The sequence below is a fragment of the Protopterus annectens genome, chromosome 5.part1 (assembly GCF_019279795.1).
Source record: "Protopterus annectens isolate FY-2018-M chromosome 5.part1, PAN1.0, whole genome shotgun sequence".
NCBI lineage: Eukaryota > Metazoa > Chordata > Ceratodontiformes > Protopteridae > Protopterus > Protopterus annectens.
The window spans coordinates 287,609,201-287,623,530 of record NC_056736.1 but is presented as its reverse complement, the minus strand read 5'-3'; the positions used below and the strand labels follow the sequence as shown (position 1 = coordinate 287,623,530).

The 14,330-nt window shown below is 45.3% G+C and overlaps 1 protein-coding gene across 1 annotated transcript in view; it reads right to left on the bottom strand.

Moving 5' to 3' along the window:
* ITSN1 (intersectin 1) overlaps positions 1-14,330 on the bottom strand; it is a 2,682,533-nt gene that overhangs the window by 704,514 nt on the left and 1,963,689 nt on the right. The window lies entirely within an intron of this gene.

Below are 14,330 nucleotides of genomic sequence, written 5' to 3'. Positions count from 1 at the left end.
AAGAAAGACTGATGTAATGGCGTCGGCTGCATGCTTTATACCCCTGACTACCTGACGTCATGGAAGATGAGAGAGCAACCAACGCAGGACCCAAGACTTTGATAATCAGGCCGACTGAGGGCTACTGCAAGCAGATAACCCAAATGCGATGACTGCAACAGTGAAACATGAAGAACATCCAACTGATATTGCCAACATCCTGGCACATAGGTTCACTGCTAACTTTAGTCCCTCTCACCCCCTAAAGGGCCCATCTCTATACCGGAAGAATGCAAAGTTCCTGTAATCACGGCTGCACAGGTAAAAACCACACTCTCCAAAGCCAAGAACACAGCATCCATGGGACTTAACATCACAGAACGAACTGGCATCCCACCTAAGTACCATGCTCAATCATAGCCTCACCTCAGGCTTTGTGCCCACTGAATGGTGAACAGCAATGGTTATCCCACTCCACAAAGTGGCATCCACCACGTACCCCGGGAACTACCGTCCCATTAGCCTAACGAGCCTGGTCTGCAAGGCCATGGAACTTATAAACAAAGACATTGGTAATCTCCAAACTCTGGATCCCACCGGGTCTACTTTAATTAAGCAAAAGCAGACTCGGTCGAATATGAATCCGTCGACACAAACAGCGAACTGTGGAAAAGAACGCACTAAATAGCAAAATTGGAAATGTCGAATTGTCATAGTTGGCCCGTCTGTGGTATAGCTCCATAAGGTAAGTATGCGATAGTTACGGACCTTAGGGTTAGGGTGTGGGTTAAGGTAAGTGCATAGATAGGTAATGTATGTAAGGTTTAGTGTAGGGTTTTGTTAAGTGTGTGTGGAATATTTACTTTGTGTGGGTATAGTTTTGTAGGGTAAGTGTGCAGTAGTTACGGACCTTAGGGTTAGGGAGGGGTTAAGGGTAGTGGATAGATAGTTGCGTATGTGGGGTTTAGTGTAGGGTTACAAGTGAGGTTTTGGTTATTTAATTTAGGGTTAGTAGTAGGGTTTTGGTTAGTGTATGTATGCATTTTTTATTGTGTTTGCGTAGGTAGTATGTTACGGGCGGTGGGGTTGGCCAACTATTGAGGTTTTGATGTTTAAATTTTGCATTTTTGCGTGCTCGATGTTATCGTGTTTTGCTGGATTCGTATTCGACAGATTCCACTTTCCTTTAATTAAAGTAGACCCACCCCACCCAGTTGGGGTTTGCAAAAGGTAGATCACGTCTCCTAAACTTAACAGACTTCTTTGAAGCAGTCGCCAAAGCTGTAGATGAGGGTAAGGTGGTCCACACAACCTATCTAGATCTCGCCAAGGCTTTCGACATCATCCCCCACTCTGGAATTATAGATGAACTCACTAAACTAGGTATAAATCCCTAAGTCACAAAATGGGTTGCCAACTGGCTCACTGACAGAACCCACACTGTGAAAGTAGCAGACTCCAAATCCGACTTCAGACCAGTGACAAGTGGAGTACCACAGGGTTCAGTCCTGGGTCCTCCTGTTTGGTATCTACTTCTCTGAAGTACAGGTAACACAGAAGATCTTTGGCTAATGAATTTCACAGATGACTGGAAACTAGGAGCCATAATCAAAACTCCTAATGATGTGGACATCCTACAAAAGGGCCTCACTGAGACAGATGTCTGGTGTCAAAGCCATGGCCTCAAGCTCAATACCAAAAAGTGCACTGTCATCCCTTTTGGTAAAAGCTCTGTACCCATGAACTACCACATAGGTGGTAGTCTACTTAACACCGAAAGTTTGATAAGAGACCTTGGGACACAGGTGGACAGTGGTCTCTCCTTTGATAATCACATCGCCACAGTAGTCAGGAAATCCTTCTATGTGGCACACCTCATCACAAAAGGTTTCTCATCCAGGAAAAAAAGAGGTCATTGTTCCCCTCTACTCATCACTCATTAGACCCATTATAGAGTACAATGCCACTTTTGGTATGTACCTCACAAGACATCTACAACAACTGGAAAGGCCGCAGAAGTACCTCACACAGAGGATTACTGGCCTCAAACTGATGCCTTACACAGACAGTCTAAAAAAACTCCTGCTTTATTCCGTCGCACATCACCTACTAAGAGGCGATCTCTGCCTAACATACAAAGCTATGTCAAACACAGAGAAATCCCAATCCCTCCGAGCTACAAGCTTTAGGGACCTAAACCTTGTCACCACAATAAACAGAACATGTTGGAGGGATAGATTCCTGTCTCGGAGACTTCCCATACTCTGGAACAAACTACCTATCTATATCAAACAAAGTTCATTAGCACTCTTCAAGAAAATCTTGATGATTGAATGGGAAATAGGAAATTCACCCTGGGGATCACTTCTGTGGCTCTGCTTGACAGGAGCACAGGAAAATAATTTTCTTGGGTGGCGAAAGCCAGGGTACCTTTTTGGCTAGCTTATATAGTCCTTATGGCCAATAGCCTAGTACCTACCTATGAACCTATAAAAGGCACAAGAAGAGTTGAACTGTTGTAAGAAATGAGGTTATGCTATTTTTAATCAAACCAAGTAAATAATAAACTGCTGTTAAATAATTCCAAAAGAGCAACCTTCTGCTTCACTCCCAAATTGTATTAAGATATCAGAAAGCTTCCCGGTAGACCAAAATATTTGGCTGGCAGTTTTTTTTTGTTTTTTTTTTTAATTTGGGGTGCTTCATACATAAACTTCAAACACAAACTGCTCATATTAGAGAGACGGAGTTTCAACAAAAATTCAAGGTATGAAATGGTTTGAAGGGATGTACTCCTAGATGGAGAAAGCTTTTGCACTTGTATGAAACCTCACCATGGCATAGAGGCATTGTTTTCCTCCTCCTTATTTTTTTGGTGGGAAAGTTAGATGCCTTCTGGCTAAATACATATTTTTTGCTAAATGAACAACTATCCAAACAGATCAAAGGTACAGCCACAGGCTCCCCCTTTTTTTGCACCAGCTTTAGCAGATATGGCAATGGGCCTGTCTGAATTTGAATACATTTGTAAACCGAGTTACTATTCAGATTATGGGATCTGTAATCACATATACAAGAATGATTTAATATCTCTGTGCAAAGGGCATCCATAACATACAGGATTCTTTTAAAAGATACCATACAAAATAGATTTAGTTTCAAATTCATACATTACTGGAGTACAGACCAAGTTAATTTGAATCTGAAGCTGAAAGGAATACCATATATGGAGATTAGAACATTTTTATATAGAAATCCCACTGCTACTTTATTATTCACATGGGAAAATTGTTTATCCACCTCAACCAATTTCATCCACTCTTCAGAAAGAGTTAAAATGGGCAAGAATAGTGTGCAAAGAGATTTTATTTTGTAAGACCGGTAAAATTATAAAAAATATATTTTATCACAGGGGTTGCAACAGCATACAGTGAAAGTTTATTATAAGACTACTATACCCTACTGAAGGGGAAAACCTTTCCTAACTAGTGACAATAATCCGAATAACTGAAGTTAATAGATATAAAATGATGGAACAGAGAAAGTACAAATGCATATCTGGGATAGAATTAGAAGTTATGTACCTACCATAACGTTCCATGTTAGTTGTCATCTCTCGCCTTCTTTCTTGCTGGATGGGTTCGGAGCCGATCCTCGGCTCCGACTCGGCACTTGCTTTAGCTCGAGAACTCCTTTTACCAGCTCGAGGCAACCCTATATCCCATGATGCAAGGCGGAACTACCTCAGATCTCGTTTGGCAGCTAACTGACCCTGCTAAAGACTATCCTAACATAATTAGGAACCATGGTTCCTAAAAGAAGTCCTCATAACAATGCTCCAGAGGAAGCAATCTAATAGGAACTCTCCAAGATCTGTCCAGGCCAGGGGAAGGAGGGAGGGCGAAGAAAGAAGGCGAGAAGACAACTAACATGGAACGTTATGGTAGGTACATAACTTCTAAATGTTAAGTTGTCAATCTCGCCTTCATTCTTGCTGGATGGGACCGCCCTAGCACCTGTATCCCGGGTGGCTCAATGGAACAGACTCTTGAGAACTGTGGAACCAAAACTGGCCCTATCTCTGGAGGCCAAATCCAACTTGTAATGAGACACAAAGGTATGAGGCGTGGCCCAAGTAGCTGCTGCACAAATAGTGTCAATGGGAAGTCTATCCTGAAAGGCTACAGAAGTGGATAGACTCCTGGTCAATGTGCTTTTGGCTTAGAAGATAGTTGTTTGCCCCTGAGAGAGTACACATAGGAAATGGTGGAAGTCAACCACCTAGATAAGGTCACTTTAGAAACTGGAAGACCTAACCTGTTTACTGCATAGGAGACAAACAATTGGTCTGATTTTCTAATTTGTTTAGTCCTATGCAAGTAGTACCTGAGCTGACGATGGACATCCAAAAAGTGCAGCTTCTGTTCAGCTCTGTCAGAATAGTTAGGAAAGAAAACTGGTAGATTTATAGATTGGTTAATATTGGTTTGAGATACAACCTTGGGAAGAAAGGAAGGGTTAGTTCTTAACGAAACCCTATCCTTATGAAAAACCAGATAAGGTGAACGAATACAGAGGGCCTGCATCTCAGAAACTCTTCTTGCAGAAGTAACAGCCAGTAAAAATATAGTTTTCCACGTCAACAACTTCAAAGAACACATAGCAGACGGTTCGAAAGGAGGTAGAATTAGGGATGCCAACATTAAGTTTAGATCCCATTGCGGAGGAGGATGTTTCACAGGCGGTTTTAGGAGAAAAACTCCTCTCAAAAAGGCCTTGCATAACCTATGAGACATGATGTTATTGTCATGCAAGCCAATATGATACTTGGAAATAGCAGCCAGTTGTACTTTGACTGTAGATGACGAGGATCCTGAATGAAAAACCTCCGCCAGGTAATCCAAAACAGAATGTACAGGAGCAGTAAAAGGATCAATATTTCTGTTGTTTGCCCAAATTGAAAAACGTCGCCACTTGCTAGCATAAATAGTTCTAGTGGACGACTTCAAAGAAGACACTAAAATGTCTCTGACTGAGTCAGAAATCATTGGTAGCCTGGCTAGGGAAGGAAGTGGAGCAACCAAGCAGTGAGGTTGAGAGAATGAATGGCCCGGTGCTGCTGACCCGACTGGTGGATCAAAAGATCCGGAACTGGGTCCAGATGCCAGGGCTGCACCAGAAGATGACGATGTAGAGACGGAAACCAAATTTGTCGAGGCCAATATGGAGCAATGAGGATCAATTTGGCTCTCAAAACGGTGGCTTTCTGAATGACTTGTGGAATCAATGGAAAGGGAGGAAAAGCATAAAGAAGTCCCAGAGGCCAATCCTGGGTTAGAGAGTCTCTCAAGGGTTGGCCTGGAAGGGGAAATAGTGTGAAGTAATCTGGGCACTTGCTGTTTTGAGGGGTAGCGAAAAGATCGCAACAAGGAGTGCCCCACTTCAGAAAAATCTGATCCACTACAGATTGATTGAGAGACCACTCGTGAGGCATCAGAATAGATCTGCTTAGCCTGTCCGCCAAAAGGTTGGACCTGCCGGGGATGTGCGTTGCTATCAGAAACCGCTGAGAAGAGATCGCCCATTGCCAAAGTCTGAGAGCTTCTCGACATAACGGATAGGATCTGGTTCCGCCCTGTTTGTTGATGTACCAGACCACGGACATGTTGTCGGTTTGTACTGCAATAGTCCCCGTGGGAAGAAAGTCGTCGAGGGCTTGCAACGTTAAAAGCACTGCTCTCATCTCCAGGACATTTATGTGCAGATGGTATTCTATGGGTTGCCACGTCCCGTGGACCATCCTGCCCTGATAATGCCCCCCCCACCCGATCAGAGAGGCATCCGTGGTGACAGTGGCAACTGGAGGAGGGGGAATAAAGGGTCGGCCCTGATGAAGAAGAGGGGAAGATATCCACTATCGTAGATGAGCCCTGCACGACTGTGTCACCAAGATTTCATGTCTCATAGGAAGATTGTGGTACGACCACTGCGTGAATAACATCCACTGCAGGAGACGCATGTGGAAGCGAGCTAGTGGAAGAAGAACAATGGCCGCAGCCATTAGGCCTAGAACTTTCAAGACAAACCTGGCTTTGATGTTGTTGCTTAGTAACAGAAGCTGAACAAATTTCTGGATGTCCAGAATCCTTTGATCTGTTAGCCTGGCTAACATTTTGACGGTATTTAACTCTGCGCCTATAAAGGTGATAGATTGGCAAGGCAGCAGAGAGGATTTTTCGAAATTTACCGAAATTCCCAGTTTCTTGCAAAGCTGTAGGGTGTAGTCTCTGGACCGAAGAAGCTGATGCTTGGTGGTGGCGGAGAGGAGCCAGTCGTCCAAATAAGGAAACACCTGGAATCCTCGACGTCTCAGGTGAGCTGTGACCACTGACATGCATTTGGTGAACACTCTGGGGGCTGAAGTGAGGCCAAAGGGCAGTGCTCTGAATTGGTAATGACTGGCTCCCAGCCGAGCGGAGAAACCTTCTGGAGCGTCTGTGAATCTTTATGTGATAGTACGCATCCTGAAGGTCTATAGAGCACATCCAGTTGTCCTTGCCCAGAAAGGGCAGAATGGATTGCAGCGTGACCATCCGGAATCTTGCCTTTCTGACAGACTTGTTTAGTCTGCTTAGGTCTAGTATCGGTCTCCAATCTCCCGTCCTTTTGGGGACCAAAAAGAATCTTGAGTAGAAGCCGGATCCTACTTGGTCTGCCGGCACTGTCTGGATGGCTCTTTTTTCCAGGAGTTTTGAAACCTCCTGTCTTGCCAAATCCCTTTGACCGGGTGAGATGTCTGGAAGGGATTAAACCTTTCGAAGGGGATTTTGTAACCCTCGGATATGATCGACTGTACCCACTTCTCTTGGGATAGGGATTGCCAGGCTACTGGGTACAGTGAAATTCTTCCCCCGACTGCCTCCAAGGGTGGACAGTCGGGCAACACCTCAGGGATTCTGAAAGGGCTTCTCAGGAAGAGATTCCCTGTTGCCCTGGTTCTGAGGACCCCCCCTGCCTCTAGGGCGGCGTCTGTTATTGTTACCCCCTCTACCTCTGGGGGTAAACTGACCACGTGTGTCCGGTGTAGCTCCTTGGGCTTTTCGGAACCACATCTTCCCCCCCTTCTGACCCTTGGGATAAGGTCTAGAAGGAGTGGAAAACTGGACTCCAATGGCAGAAAGAGTTTTACCGTCCTGCTCACATCTGGTCAAAGTATCCTTCACCTGAGGTCCGAACAAAGCCGAACCATCAAAGGGGGTGTTGGTGAAGGACGCCTTAAAGGGGTCCGCAAAATTACACAGCCGCATCCAGGCTTGGCGTCTAAGAGCAACACCTGTGCCTGCGGCCCTGCTCGCTCCATCGGCTGCATAAGATATGAGCCGCATGGAGGAGTTAGATATGGAATTCAGGATAGCAAGCTGTGAGGTAATCTTTTCCTGAGCCCCAGCAGCAGAAGGATCCTGGACTACTTCTCCCAGTTCCTTGAGAATATCTCGTTGAAGCCTGGTGAAGTGACAAAGGTAATTCAGCGAACGCATAGAAAAGGTCGCTGAAGAAAACATCCGCTTTCCATACCTGTCCATGGTCCTAGAATCCTTATTAGGAGGATGGACAGGTACTGAAGGATCCGCCAGTTCCTTCTTAGTGGCCGCCGCCACCACCATAGCATCCACAGAGACACCTTTGGAAAGGAACTGTTTATCCGAAGGGGCCGTGATGAACTTGGACGGTCTCCTGGGGACAGGTTCCACAGAATCTGGAGCCGCCCACGCCTTCCGAGCCACTACCTGCATGAGTGGGTCGAAAGGCGGAGACACCCAGGAGGTGGAGGGTCGGGATCCAAAAGCCTCCAGGTATACCGACTCATCCTCGGAGGGGTCAATGGAGGGCCAATTCCCCCTCTGTTTGAGGAGCTCAAGGATGTCTGAAAAGGAGACATCCTCAGAGGGGGACCGGGGGGAACCCTCAGACTCATCTAAGTCGGTATCAGATGTAGTAGACTCGGGGGAGTCTGTGTGTTTCCTCTTACACGTCCTCTTCCGAGGGGGTTCCCCTGCAGGATCAGGAGAAACCTTGGAAGAGGAGGAAATTCCCAGTGGGGAAACCTGGGGCGATGGATCCCTGGGCCTGACAGCAAGAGGCTGGCAAGAGGCATCTGCAGGCACTGATGAGGGAGGAGCTAGAGGGACGGACCGCTGACCTGGCTCTGAGGCCAGGACACTCCTCATCACCTCAAAGGCTCCTCTCCCCGGGAGACCAGAACACACCCGCTCCGAAGAGATAGGAATGGTCGGCTCCAAAGAGAGAGAAGGCTCCGAGGCCGATGTCGGTGCCGAGCTTATCAGAGCCGAAGCCCCGAGAGGGAGAGCGGGGTCGGACAAGGGTCCGATGCCACTAGCCCCCTCGGAGCAGACAGTGGAAACCCGACGACCGGATCCCTCCAAGGAAGGTCTCAAGGAAGAGATCGGAGCCGAGGACGATGGAGCCGAAAGATGTATCGGCTCCGGCATCGAAACAGTCGCTGTCCCAAGAAGCTCCGGCTCCGAACTCTGGTGTGGAGTCGGAGGAGGAAGCTCAATGATAGGGGTTATAGCCGCAGTCTGTTGAGACGGGCTATGGAGCATTTGGGCCAGTGCCTGAGACTTCAACAGCCTGCTTACCACCCTCTCCAAGTCGTGGTCAGACAGCCTGGAAGATCTCGAAGACCGGCTCCGATGGCTCCGCTCCGATAAAAGAGGAGACCCGGGCAGTGAATACTCATAAGAGAAGGGGACCGGGATCTCTTATGGGTCGAAACCATCGGAGCCGAAGTCCCTTGAACTCCAGATGGAGCCGAGGATATCTCGGCTCCGATGCTGGATAAGGTGTCGGCTCCAGCCGGAGCCGACAAGGCCACCGTAGGCAGGGTATCGGAGCCAGCCGGCACCGAACCCACTACTTTAGAGAAATAGTATCGACTCCAGCCGGAGCCGATGTCAGCTCCGACGGAGCCGAAGCCACCGGAGGAGGCTTGGACACTGTAGCCTGAGCCTTCGGTGGCTTATGAGGTTTTCCTGACTTAGGAGGAGAACCCTCAGGTTTAAGTAAACCTCGGAGGATAAGTTTGTTCCTCCTTTCCTGCAGGACTCTCTGGCTAAAAGCATGACACAACGCACAGGAGTCCTGCAGGTGCAAAGGCCCCAGGCAATACACACAAGAAGTGTGACCGTCTGTCAGGGACATTTTCTGACAGCACTGGTCACACTTCTTGAAGCCTGAGACCTTGCCTTCTCTAGACATCCTAAAAAGGATAGACACAAACAGTCCCCACAAACACACAACTTAATCCCTACACAAACACACAGGAAGGGATAACCAGGGGGGGACTAGGCCTGACTAAATTACTGTAACTTAAAACTTATAAAATTTTACAAAAGGACTGAAAAAGAGGGAAAGGGTGGGCTGTAACTAGATTACAGACTAAACTAACGCTCAAAAAGGGAAATAAACTCCTAACTACACTTTTCTTATTTTACTAAGAAAAACTCACCTCAGCTGGCAAAGGAGACCTCTTTCGCTAAGCGGCAAACGAGATCTGGGGTAGTTCCGCCTTGCATCATGGGATATAGGGTTGCCTCGAGCTGGTAAAAGGAGTTCTCGAGCTAAAGCAAGTGCCGAGTCGGAGCCGAGGATCGGCTCCGAACCCATCCAGCAAGAATGAAGGCGAGATTGACAACTTAACATTACACTGGTATGATGGAAGGATTAGTGAAACTTATCCGGAATGACTACATACCTTTTTAACAATGAATGAGTGAATGAATGGTTTACTACACAGATATGCAAGTCTCCAGCATTTTTTTTTTATAACAGAGCAAAAATATTAGTGATTATGTAAGCAGTCATTTTGGGAGTGCTAAAGTTATGGTAAAGAAATTTTTAATTTTAACTTCAGAAAGCCAGCGGGGGAGGGCTGGTATTTCCCCCAGTGTCGGCTGTTATGTTTGTGGTTTTGTAGGCAAAGCTTTTCAACACAATAAAGGAAAAGAAATTTGTTCCAACAGGCCATTTTTACTTGTTTTACTAGTTCAATAGTATAGACCCTGACATGCTCATGTAGCCTATTTTACATAGAACCACCACTGGGAAATGCTGTAGAGGCATGTCAGCGATCAGGGATAATGGAAAGCATAAGCTATGTAGACTACAGTATACATATACTCAGATGGGGGCTAGCAAATACAAACTGTAAAAAAGAAAAAGAAATGAAAAATAAACTAAGAATTTAAGTTCTTGATCCTACAGGAATGCTGTCCGTTGAACTTTGTAATTTCAGTCTTCCCCTCTTCACATAACTGTGTTAGCTGGCCGTGTGCTAAACAAACTTTGCAGGCTGAAGCATATTCACAGCGGGTAATCAACCCTTCTTTTGTTTGTGGGGTGGTGGAGTGAGCCCTATGCATACATCTTTTATTTATTTACTTATTGATTGACATTTGTTGACCGGGAAAGTCCAGTGGGCTTGGGAAACATTTTCACTGGAAGCCCGGGGAGAAATGCTTCAAGTTGCATGAAAATCATTACATGAATTTGTAAGGAAACAATTACTTTTAAAGCAAGTGAAATAATACAGACAACTACCTAAACAGCACATTTGTTGTAAAAAGGCACAATACAGTAACAATGGAAGATTAGCATGTGGGAAAATTAAACAGAAATATTTAACAATATAGCTCAAATTAAACAGAAATACTTAACAATACAGCTCAATTTTTCTTTTTTTTTGGGGGGGGGGGAGTAGGAAAAGGGAAAGGCAAGTGTAGTGGGAAGGTAGAATTAGAGTGTTAAACTTAATGGTAGGATAGACATAGTTAGACTCTTATAGTTAGGTGATGGGACTATCCAAATTATAGGGGGTATGCATTTAATGGTAGTATTAAAAGTAGTATTAAGTAGAAAGTGGCAGAAGAGAAAATGTGTTAAGATATTTGTATAGATGTGTGGAGTAGAATAATAAAGATTATGGATAACTCATATGGAGGGATAGGTTCCTGACCCAGAGACACCCCATACTCTGGAATAGACTGCCCAAACATGTCAAGCAGAGCGCTTCTTTCAAAAGGAACCATGACGATTGGATGGGAGATAGGAAATTCACCCCGGGGATCACTTCAGTTGCCCTGCTAGACATGGGTCCAGGGAAGTAAATATTGTGGGAAGAAATATCCAGGGAATTGTTGTGGCTAGGCTTGTACAGGCCCTAGGGCCGATAGCCTCGTACTAACCTATGAGTAACGGTATGACATATAGACAAGTATATCTGCTATGTGAAACAGTTTTGCTAGATTAAGGAGGCTGTGGATATGTGTTGCATGTGCAGCTGGGGTTATCAGTGAGATATTGTTTTGGTTCTCTTTTTAAAGGAGTTTATGCTGTCTAATTCTGCAACTGATGATGGGAGGGCATTCCCTCAGCTTAGTTATGGAATAGGAATAGAGACAGCTACCTGCCCTTTTACTAGGTTTTGATACTTTACTTGTTTACACTTAGTCTTTGCTGTTTGGTGGAAGGGTTTTGTCTCAGAAGAGAAAGGTGATTGGCATAGTTTTGTTTGCAAGGTCTTAGGCTGGTAACAAGCAAAAAGTGTACCAGCTTCAAAAAACCACAAGTGACAAGGGACACTAACTGTATGTGGGGAGCAGGACATGAATGAGAAGTTTTAAAACTGGATTTTTACTTGCCGCAGCTAAATTGGGGGCTATTTTCCCTTAATAAGCGAAGTAACAAATATAAATGTTTCATCTCCCTAGCCCCCTTCGTACACTTATCAAGGGTACCAGAACTTGTCAGAGATTTGGGATGCATGGCTAGGCTTACAGCCCTTCATTGTTAGCCTAGTAAACATCTATGAACCTATGAAGAGACAAGTAGATTAGCCTGCCTAAGCATTCAATGGCACAGGTGATCACCTTTGCTCATCTGAAACAAGCTGTAACCTTGCTGTTCAATAGAGACAATTAAACTGCAGCAGTGTGTGTGTGTGTGTGCGCGCGCAGTACACTGTTAATGTGATTATTAAGCTAGAGATCATTAATTTTGTAATGTTTCTCATCATGAACTTCAAATGACCGCATATGATGCTATTTTTTGTATTTAGTTGTCTATGCACGTACATGCTGACTCCTTATTTTCCTAGAAATTACAACAATGTTGACTGTAGGTGCCTGTAAATTGTGCCTGTATGTTTTGCATTACCCTGATCTGATTACTGACATTCCTTTGGTCATTTTGGTGGAAAGCCACATTTTTATTGGGGCGTGGGACTAAAAGCCCAACATAAAGGACTGTACAGCAGCCTCCAGATAAGAGCCACTGTGAATTCAGTTTTCAGAGCAGACCAACTAATTTACTTTTCTGTGAGTGTGTGTAGTGCATCTATGACATGTTCATAAGTTCACACAGGTGTGTACTAGGTTAATGGCCAAGGGACCTTTACAAGCCTAGCCATTGGATAGTTCCCAGTGTCTCTGTAGAGTAGAGCCACTGGAGTTATCCCCGGGGTGAATTTTCTATTTCCCATCTACTCATCAAGATTTCTCTTGAAGACGGTCAATGAGGTGCTCTGCTTGACATGTATGGGAACTCTATTCCATGGCAGCATGGCTTGTGAACCTGTCCCTCCAGTACGTTCTGTTGATTGCAGTAATGAGGCTGAGGTCTCTGGAGCATGTGGTGCCAAAGGATTGGGATTTCTTTAGATGTAGTATTTCTAACAGAGCTGGGTCAGACATGGCTTTGTAAGTCAAGCAGAGATCGCCTCTAAGTTGGCGATATGAGACAGAGAATATTTGAGAGTTTTTTGAGTCTGTTCATACAGGACAAGTGTTTAAGGCCTAGGATCCTCTTGGTGAGGTACTTTTGCGGCCTCTCCAGTTGCTGCAGGTGTCTAGTGAGGTACATGTCAAATGGGGCATTGTACTCGGTGACTGGCCTAATGAGGGAAGAGTAGAGGGAGACAATGACCTCTTTCTTCCTGGATGCAAAACCCATAGTAATGAGATGTGCCGCATAGCACTTTCTGACCACAGTGGCAATGTGGTGATCAAAAGAGATGTTGCTATCAACCTGTGTTCCCAGATCTCTTATAACGCCTTCTGTGTTAAGTTGACTATCATCAATGTGGTAATTCATGGGAACCGGGTTTTTCCTAAAGGGGATGACGACACATTTTTTGGCATTGAGCTTAAGGCCATGGTTCTAACACCAGTCGTTGGTGTCAGTGAGACCATTCTGTAGGATTTCAACATCACTTGGGGAGTTAATAATAGCTCCCAACTTACAATCATATGGAAACTCTGTCAGCCAGAGTCCCTTCGTGTTGGCATGGACTTCAGAGAAGTAGATACCAAACAGTAGAGGACCTAGGACCGAACCCTGTGGGACTCCACTCATGACTACTCAACAGTCTGACTTGTAGTCAGCTACTTTCACACTGTGGGTTCTATCTGTGAGCCAGTTTGCAACCCACCTAGTGATATAGGGGTTGATGCCTAGCTTGGTGAGTTTTTCTATGATTCCTGAGTGGGAAATGGTATCAAAGGCCTTGGCCAGATCAAGGTAGGCTGTATGAATCACCTTGCCTTCATCCACACCTCTGATGACTGACTCAAAGAAGTCGACCAAGTTGAGCAGGCATGATCTACCCTTCACAAAACCAAACTGTGTGGGATCCAGAGTTTGGAGATTCCCTATATCCTTGTTTATTAAGTCCATGATGATGCATTCCATAGCTTTGCATATCAGACTCGTTAGGCTAATGGGGCAATAGTTCCCAGGGTTTGTAGTCGCTCCTCCTTTGTGGAGAGGGATGACTGTAGCAGTGCGCCAATCAGTAGGGACAAAGCCTGAGGTGAGGCTGTGATTGAACAGGGCACATACAGGTGCGGCGCCAGTTCACTCAGTAGTTCATGTAGAACACAGCCAGGGATATTGTCAGGTCCCATAGAAGCTGTATTCTTGGCCTTGGACAGTGCTGTTTTAACTGTGCAGCAGTAATACTGGGTGCCTGGCAATCTACTGGTATTGTGATGGGTCCTTTGTGGGGGGGTTAAAGTTGGCATTATATTGGCAATATCTGTTGGCTCAGTATAGGAGGTATCATTTTAAAGTAGCTCACAGCAAACCTGGGTATTGCCGTGGAGATTCTTTACATAACTATAGAAGGCATTGTGGTTGTCTTTACTATCCGCTGCAATTCTGTTTTCATAGCTAGCTTTAGAGGATTTGATGAGGGATCTCAACTTTTTGTTGAGGCTGATAAGGGAGTTTTTCCAGTCTTGGGACTTCACCTTATTCCGCATCAGTTTCCTCCT